Below are 10,000 nucleotides of genomic sequence, written 5' to 3' on the forward strand. Positions count from 1 at the left end.
GCTCACAATCTGAGGGAAAGCATCCTCCAGAAACAGTCGCTGTGACAGTCTGGAGGACGCGCGTAAAGAGGCTGTTATTGTCATCTGTCAATCCGTTTTAAGGTCACAATATGAGGGAAAGCATCCTCCAGAAACAGTCGCTATAACTGTCTGGAGGACGTGCGTAAAGAGGCCTTTAACGTCATCTGTCAATCCGTTTTGAGCTCACAATCTGAGGGAAAGCATCCTCCAGAAACAGTCGCTGTGACAGTCTGGAGGACGTGCGTAAAGAGGCCGTACACATCATAATTTAATCCGTTGTATTGACATAATGCTGGTTCAAAAATCCTCCGCAAACAGCCGCTATAACTGTCTGGAGGACGCGCGTAAAGAGGCCGTTAACGTCATCTGTCAATCCGTTTTAAATTCACAATCCGAGGCAAAGCCTCCTCCAGAAACAGTCGCTATAACTGTCTGGAGGACGTGCGTAAAGAGGCCGTTAATGTGGCGAGAGAGTCCGTTTAAAGCTCACAATGTGAGGCGAAACATCCTCCAGCAACAGCCGCTATAACTGTCTGGAGGACGTGCGTAAAGAGGCCGTTAACGTCATCTGTCAATCCGTTTGAAATTCACAATCCGAGGCAAAGCCTCCTCCAGAAACAGTCGCTATAACTGTCTGGAGGACGTGCGTAAAGAGGCCGTTAATGTGGCGAGAGAGTCCGTTTAAAGCTCACAATGTGAGGCGAAACATCCTCCAGCAACAGCCGCTATAACTGTCTGGAGGACGTGCGTAAAGAGGCCGTTAACGTCATCTGTCAATCCGTTTGAAATTCACAATCCGAGGCAAAGCCTCCTCCAGAAACAGTCGCTATAACTGTCTGGAGGACGTGCGTAAAGAGGCCGTTAATGTGGCGAGAGAGTCCGTTTAAAGCTCACAATGTGAGGCGAAACATCCTCCAGCAACAGCCACTATAACTGTCTGGAGGACGTGCGTAAAGAGGCCGTTAACGTCATCTGTCAATCCGTTTTAAATTCACAATCCGAGGCAAAGCCTCCTCCAGAAACAGTCGCTATAACTGTCTGGAGGACGTGCGTAAAGAGGCCGTTAATGTGGCGAGAGAGTCCGTTTAAAGCTCACAATGTGAGGCGAAACATCCTCCAGCAACAGCCACTATAACTGTCTGGAGGACGAGCGTAAAGAGGCCGTTAACGTCATCTGTCAATCCGTTTTAAATTCACAATCCGAGGCAAAGCCTCCTCCACAAACAGCCGCTATAACTGTCTGGAGGACGTGCGTAAAGAGGCTGTTATTGTCATCTGTCAATCCGTTTTGAGCTCACAATCTGAGGGAAAGCATCCTCCAGAAACAGTCGCTGTGACAGTCTGGAGGACGTGCGTAAAGAGGCCGTACACATCATAATTTAATCCGTTGTATTGACATAATGCTGGGTCAAAAATCCTCCGCAAACAGCCGCTATAACTGTCTGGAGGACGTGCGTAAAGAGGCTGTTAACGTCATCTGTCAATCCGTTTTAAATTCACAATCTGAGGAAAAGCATTCTCCAGAAACAGTCGCTGTGACAGTCTGGAGGACGTGCGTAAAGAGGCCGTACACATCATAATTTAATCCGTTGTATTGACATAATGCTGGGTCAAAAATCCTCCGCAAACAGCCGCTATAACTGTCTGGAGGACGTGCGTAAAGAGGCTGTTAACGTCATCTGTCAATCCGTTTTAAATTCACAATCTGAGGGAAAGCATTCTCCAGAAACAGTCGCTGTAACTGTCTGGAGGACGTGCGTAAAGAGGCCGTACACATCATAATTTAATCCGTTTTATTGACATAATGCTGGGTCAAAAATCCTCCACAAACAGCCGCTGTGACAGTCTGGAGGACGCGCGTAAAGAGGCCGTTAACGTCATCTGTCAATCCGTTTTAAATTCACAATCCGAGGCAAAGCCTCCTCCAGAAACAGTCGCTATAACTGTCTGGAGGACGTGCGTAAAGAGGCCGTTAACGTCATCTGTCAATCCGTTTTAAATTCACAATCCGAGGCAAAGCCTCCTCCAGAAACAGTCGCTATAACTGTCTGGAGGACGTGCGTAAAGAGGCCGTTAACGTCATCTGTCAATCCGTTTTAAATTCACAATCCGAGGCAAAGCCTCCTCCAGAAACAGTCGTTGTAACTGCCTGGAGGACGCGCGTAAAGAGGCCGTTAACATAATCAGTTAATCCGTTTGAAAGTCATTTTCTAAGGCAGCGCTTCCCCGCAACACTCCGCTGTTGTCCGTCAAAACTCGGATCTCCCAGGCCCAGCCAGAACGCTCCATTCGCGGGGAAGAGACGTCCGCAACACACCGCTGTTGTCCGTCAAAAAATCGGATCACATAGGCCGAGCATAATGGCTTTAAATCGGATAAAGTACTTCCGCGTTGTCGCCTGTCTTTGCCGCCCTGGTAACCGGGAGTCGGGCCGAAATTATCTCCGTGGTGCCTTCACTTTTCCGGCCTTCTTGTAGTAAAGCTGTCGCTGTCTTTTCATGATAGACAGATTTTTGAAAAACCGGTTTCACAAAATGTGCGCAAGGTGGCTTGGTTACCCCCTACCAAAAGTGGTCACATCGGGATAGGCAAAAACCAATAAGCGCTGAAGGCTTCAGCGCTTATTGGTTTTTGCCTAGAGACACTCTGTCGTTTTTTGGAGGTTCGCGCCCCTGGAATTCTTGCAAGTCAGCGAAGCGCTGAAGCCTTCAGCGCTTCGTGTTGCCTAGAAACACTTTGGCGTTTTGCTGGGTTTTACGCCCCTGGAACTCTTGCGAGTCAGCGAAGCGCTGAAGCCTTCAGCGCTTCGCTGACTCGCAAGAGTTCCAGGGGCGTAAAACCCAGCAAAACGCCAAAGTGTTTCTAGGCAACACGAAGCGCTGAAGCCTTCAGCGCTTCGTGTTGCCTAGAAACACTTTGGCGTTTTGCTGGGTTTTACGCCCCTGGAACTCTTGCGAGTCAGCGAAGCGCTGAAGCCTTCAGCGCTTCGTGTTGCCTAGAGACACTTTGGCGTTTTTCTGACTTTTACGCCCCTGGAACTCTTGCGACTCAACGAAGCGCTGAAGCCTTCAGCGCTTCGTGTTGCCTAGAGTCACGTCACATACGCGGCTGGGTTTTTTTTCCCTTTTTCTTCCTTTTTCCGGGATTTTCGTGCCCCAGAGCATGCCTCTCTCCCTGGGATGCCTCCGACTGCTGCTCCATGCCCTCTCTCTCTCTCTCTCTCTCTCTCTCTCTCTCTCTCTCTCTCTCTCTCTCTCTCTCTCTCTCTCTCTCATCATCCCAGTTTAGGGCGCTTTTTCCGGGCATTAGCTCACGTAGCAACATCAGCACCATGGACAGCACCACGGACAGCGCCCTGGACGTCATTTACCAGGGAAAGGGGGCACATTTCCCGGATCTTTGACCTCCACCGCATCCCCTAGGCCCCTGCCAACACTGCCACAAGAGGGCCCGAAAAACGGATGGTGAGAAAGGGTAAATTCGGGCGTGGAAAGCACCCCCACTCTCATCTCACCCACACCCGGAAAACAGCACTTTTTCCGGGTGGGCCTCTTCCAGAGCATCCCTTGGGCTCCCCCCAACACTCCCACAAAATGACCCGAAAAAAAGAGGGTGGGAAAGGGTAAGTTCGGGCTGAAAAGCACCCAGACACACATCTCGCTCACGCCCGGAAAACAGCACTTTTTCCGGGTGACTCACCTCCAGAGCATCCCCTGGGCTCCCCCCAACACTCCCACAAAAGGGCCCGAAAAACGGATGGTGAGAAAGGGTAAATTCGGGCGTGGAAAGCACCCCCACTCTCATCTCACCCACACCCGGAAAACAGCACTTTTTCCGGGTGGGCCTCTTCCAGAGCATCCCTTGGGCTCCCCCCAACACTCCCACAAAATGACCCGAAAAAAAGAGGGTGGGAAAGGGTAAGTTCGGGCTGAAAAGCACCCAGACACACATCTCGCTCACGCCCGGAAAACAGCACTTTTTCCGGGTGACTCACCTCCAGAGCATCCCCTGGGCTCCCCCCAACACTCCCACAAAAGGGCCCGAAAAACGGATGGTGAGAAAGGGTAAATTCGGGCGTGGAAAGCACCCCCACTCTCATCTCACCCACACCCGGAAAACAGCACTTTTTCCGGGTGGGCCTCTTCCAGAGCATCCCTTGGGCTCCCCCCAACACTCCCACAAAATGACCCGAAAAAAAGAGGGTGGGAAAGGGTAAGTTCGGGCTGAAAAGCACCCAGACACACATCTCGCTCACGCCCGGAAAACAGCACTTTTTCCGGGTGACTCACCTCCAGAGCATCCCCTGGGCTCCCCCCAACACTCCCACAAAAGGGCCCGAAAAACGGATGGTGAGAAAGGGTAAATTCGGGCGTGGAAAGCACCCCCACTCTCATCTCACCCACACCCGGAAAACAGCACTTTTTCCGGGTGGGCCTCTTCCAGAGCATCCCTTGGGCTCCCCCCAACACTCCCACAAAATGACCCGAAAAAAAGAGGGTGGGAAAGGGTAAGTTCGGGCTGAAAAGCACCCAGACACACATCTCGCTCACGCCCGGAAAACAGCACTTTTTCCGGGTGACTCACCTCCAGAGCATCCCCTGGGCTCCCCCCAACACTCCCACAAAAGGGCCCGAAAAACGGATGGTGAGAAAGGGTAAATTCGGGCGTGGAAAGCACCCCCACTCTCATCTCACCCACACCCGGAAAACAGCACTTTTTCCGGGTGGGCCTCTTCCAGAGCATCCCTTGGGCTCCCCCCAACACTCCCACAAAATGACCCGAAAAAAAGAGGGTGGGAAAGGGTAAGTTCGGGCTGAAAAGCACCCAGACACACATCTCGCTCACGCCCGGAAAACAGCACTTTTTCCGGGTGACTCACCTCCAGAGCATCCCCTGGGCTCCCCCCAACACTCCCACAAAAGGGCCCGAAAAACGGATGGTGAGAAAGGGTAAATTCGGGCGTGGAAAGCACCCCCACTCTCATCTCACCCACACCCGGAAAACAGCACTTTTTCCGGGTGGGCCTCTTCCAGAGCATCCCTTGGGCTCCCCCCAACACTCCCACAAAATGACCCGAAAAAAAGAGGGTGGGAAAGGGTAAGTTCGGGCTGAAAAGCACCCAGACACACATCTCGCTCACGCCCGGAAAACAGCACTTTTTCCGGGTGACTCACCTCCAGAGCATCCCCTGGGCTCCCCCCAACACTCCCACAAAAGGGCCCGAAAAACGGATGGTGAGAAAGGGTAAATTCGGGCGTGGAAAGCACCCCCACTCTCATCTCACCCACACCCGGAAAACAGCACTTTTTCCGGGTGGGCCTCCTCCAGAGCAACCCCCTGGCACCCAGCAACACTCCCACAAAAGGACCCGAAAAAAAGAGGGTGAAAAAGGGTAAGTTTGGGCTGAAAAGCACCCAGACACACATCTCGCTCACGCCCGGAAAATGGCACTTTTTCCGGGTGACTCACATCCAGAGCATCCCCTGGGCTCCCAGCAACACTCCCACAAAAGGGCCCGAAAAACGGAGGGTGGGAAAGGGTAAATTCGGGCGTGGAAGGCACCCCCACTCTCATCCCTTCCACACCCGGAAAACGAGCACTTTTTCCGGGTGACTCACCTCCAGAGCATCCCCTGGGCTCCCCCCAACACTCCCACAAAAGGGCCCGAAAAACGGATGGTGAGAAAGGGTAAATTCGGGCGTGGAAAGCACCCCCACTCTCATCTCACCCACACCCGGAAAACAGCACTTTTTCCGGGTGGGCCTCCTCCAGAGCAACCCCCTGGCACCCAGCAACACTCCCACAAAAGGACCCGAAAAACGGAGGGTGGGAAAGGGTAAATTCGGGCGTGGAAAGCATCCCCACTCTCATCTCCTCCACACCCGGAAAAAGAGCACTTTTCCCGGGTGGGCCTCCTCCAGAGCATCCCCCTGGCACCCAGCAACACTGCCACAAAAGGGCCTGAAAAAAGAAGGGTGAGAAAGGCAAAGTCCGGGCTGAAGAGCACCCAGACACACATCTCGCTCACGCCCGGAAAAAAGCACTTTTTCCCCGGTAAAACACCTCCAGAGCATCCCCTGGGCTCCCCCCAACACTGACACAAAAGGGCTAGAAAAACAGAAGAGGAGAAAGGGTAAATTCGGGCGTGGAAAGCACCCCCACTCTCATCTCACCCACACCCGGAAAACAGCACTTTTTCCGGGTGGGCCTCCTCCAGAGCATCCCCCTGGCACCCAGCAACACTGCCACAAAAGGGCCTGAAAAAAGAAGGGTGAGAAAGGCAAAGTCCGGGCTGAAGAGCACCCAGACACACATCTCGCTCACGCCCGGAAAAAAGCACTTTTTCCGGATAAAACACCTCCACAGCATCCCCCTGGCACCCAGCAACACTGACACAAAAGGGTCCGAAAAACAGAAGGGGAGAAAGGATAAATTCGGGTGTGGAAAGCACCCCCACTCTCATCTCATCCACACCCGGAAATAAGGCACCTATCCCGGCCACAGGACCTCCGCAGCATCTCCCTGGTCACCCAGCATCACCTCTGCTTAAAGCAACCCGAAATAGTGGGAGAAAGTGTGTGAAAAGCACTCACACAGCACCAGCCTCATCCACTCATCCACACCCGGAAATCAGGCACCTATCCCGGCCACAGGACCTCCGCAGCATCCCCCTGGTCACCCTCCATCACCTCTGCTTAAAGCAGACCGAAATAGTGGGAGAAAGTGTGTGAAAAGCACTCCCACAGCACCAGCCTCATCCACTCATCCACACCCGGAAATCAGGCACCTTTCCCGGCCACAGGACCTCCGCAGCACCCCCCTGGTCACCCAGCATCACCTCTGCTTAAAGCAGACCGAAATAGTGGGAGAAAGTGTGAGAAAAGCACTCCCACAGCACCAGCCTCATCCACTCATCCACACCCGGAAATCAGGCACCTTTCCCGGCCACAGGACCTCCGCAGCACCCCCCTGGTCACCCAGCATCACCTCTGCTTAAAGCAGACCGAAATAGTGGGAGAAAGTGTGAGAAAAGCACTCCCACAGCACCAGCCTCATCCACTCATCCACACCCGGAAATCAGGCACCTATCCCGGCCACAGGACCTCCGCAGCATCCCCCTGGTCACCCAGCATCACCTCTGCTTAAAGCAGACCGAAATAGTGGGAGAAAGTGTGTGAAAAGCACTCCCACAGCACCAGCCTCATCCACTCATCCACACCCGGAAATAAGGCACCTTTCCCGGCCACAGGACCTCCGCAGCACCCCCCTGGTCACCCAGCATCACCTCTGCTTAAAGCAGACCGAAATAGTGGGAGAAAGTGTGAGAAAAGCACTCCCACAGCACCAGCCTCATCCACTCATCCACACCCGGAAATAAGGCACCTATCCCGGCCACAGGACCTCCGCAGCATCCCCCTGGTCACCCTCCATCACCTCTGCTTAAAGCAGACCGAAATAGTGGGAGAAAGTGTGTGAAAAGCACTCCCACAGCACCAGCCTCATCCACTCATCCACACCCGGAAATCAGGCACCTTTCCTGGCCACAGGACCTCCGCAGCACCCCCCTGGTCACCCAGCATCACCTCTGCTTAAAGCAGACCGAAATAGTGGGAGAAAGTGTGAGAAAAGCACTCCCACAGCACCAGCCTCATCCACTCATCCACACCCGGAAATAAGGCACCTTTCCCGGCCACAGGACCTCCGCAGCACCCCCCTAGTCACCCACCAACACCTCTGACTCAAGCTCCCACCAAAAACGGGGAAAAAATAAAAAATAGCCCTCCAAAAACACCCCCCCCCAACCGGACCCACCCCCACCCGGCCACCCCTCACCAAAAGCCCGCAGAGACACCTCCGGCAGCTACCCTTCTAACCCCGTCTCCAGGCGGTCCCGGGCCCCCACACTTAAGCACCCCCCCTGGGTTAAACCAAAACTCCGACCGTTCAGGACGTTCATGCCCCTGGTAATTTAGTTTCGTGCCCCTGGTAGATGGGAGAGAAGCGCTAAAGCCTTCAACTAGCCGAGCTAGAGCCTCCAAAGCGGCCTCCACAACCACAATACAGGGCCTGGAGGTCAGTTTGCTGGTTTTTTTCTAAGTGTAATTCCAAACTGCAACTCTCACTTTGTCCACAGGATGGCGACATTGGACTGCAAGTGAGCTCCAAGCGGGTGACTGTAAATGATTTATCCGGCCTTATGACCCTAAAAACGGACACTTTTACACATATAAGCTGGATGAAATACATTTCACGTGGTCCTGGTCCTCTGAGCGAGTACCAGAGAGCTAGGCAGAGCCAGGCTATGTCCCTAGGCCGAGCTAGAGCCTCCAAAGCGGCCTCCACATCCACAATACAGGGCCTGGAGGTCAGTTTGCTGGTTTTTTTCTAAGTGTAATTTCCAAACTGCAACTCTCACTTTGTCCACAGGATGGCGACATTGGACTGCAAGTGAGCTCCAAGCGGTTGAATGCAACTGATTTATCCGGCCTTATGACCCTAAAAACGGACACTTTTACACATATAAGCTGGATGAAATACATTTCACGTGGTCCTGGTCCTCTGAGCGAGTACCAGAGAGCTAGGCAGAGCCAGGCTATGTCCCTAGGCCGAGCTAGAGCCTCCAAAGCGGCCTCCACATCCACAATACAGGGCCTGGAGGTCAGTTTGCTGGTTTTTTTCTAAGTGTAATTCCAAACTGCAACTCTCACTTTGTCCACAGGATGGCGACATTGGACTGCAAGTGAGCTCCAAGCGGTTGAATGTAAATGATTTATCCGGCCTTATGACCTTAAAAACGGACACTTTAACACATATAAGCTGGATGAAATACATTTCACGTGGTCCTGGTCCTCTGAGCGAGTACCAGAGAGCTAGGCAGAGCCAGGCTATGTCCCTAGGCCGAGCTAGAGCCTCCAAAGCGGCCTCCACATCCACAATACAGGGCCTGGAGGTCAGTTTGCTGGTTTTTTTCTAAGTGTAATTCCAAACTGCAACTCTCACTTTGTCCACAGGATGGCGACATTGGACTGCAAGTGAGCTCCAAGCGGTTGAATGCAACTGATTTATCCGGCCTTATGACCCTAAAAACGGACACTTTTACACATATAAGCTGGATGAAATACATTTCACGTGGTCCTGGTCCTCTGAGCGAGTACCAGAGAGCTAGGCAGAGCCAGGCTATGTCCCTAGGCCGAGCTAGAGCCTCCAAAGCGGCCTCCACATCCACAATACAGGGCCTGGAGGTCAGTTTGCTGGTTTTTTTCTAAGTGTAATTCCAAACTGCAACTCTCACTTTGTCCACAGGATGGCGACATTGGACTGCAAGTGAGCTCCAAGCGGTTGAATGTAAATGATTTATCCGGCCTTATGACCTTAAAAACGGACACTTTAACACATATAAGCTGGATGAAATACATTTCACGTGGTCCTGGTCCTCTGAGCGAGTACCAGAGAGCTAGGCAGAGCCAGGCTATGTCCCTAGGCCGAGCTAGAGCCTCCAAAGCGGCCTCCACATCCACAATACAGGGCCTGGAGGTCAGTTTGCTGGTTTTTTTCTAAGTGTAATTCCAAACTGCAACTCTCACTTTGTCCACAGGATGGCGACATTGGACTGCAAGTGAGCTCCAAGCGGTTGAATGCAACTGATTTATCCGGCCTTATGACCCTAAAAACGGACACTTTAACACATATAAGCTGGATGAAATGCATTTCACGTGGTCCTGGTCCTCTGAGCGAGTACCAGAGAGCTAGGCAGAGCCAGGCTATGTCCCTAGGCCGAGCTGGAGCCTCCAAAGCGGCCTCCACATCCACAATACAGGGCCTGGAGGTCAGTTTGCTGGTTTTTTTCTAAGTGTAATTCCAAACTGCAACTCTCACTTTGTCCACAGGATGGCGACATTGGACTGCAAGTGAGCTCCAAGCGGTTGAATGTAAATGATTTATCCGGCCTTATGACCCTAAAAACGGACACTTTTACACA

Source organism: Cebidichthys violaceus, unplaced genomic scaffold (genome assembly GCF_023349555.1).
Source record: "Cebidichthys violaceus isolate CVI_PGR_0920_01 unplaced genomic scaffold, fCebVio1.0.p SCAF_240, whole genome shotgun sequence".
Taxonomy (NCBI): Eukaryota; Metazoa; Chordata; class Actinopteri; order Perciformes; family Stichaeidae; genus Cebidichthys; species Cebidichthys violaceus.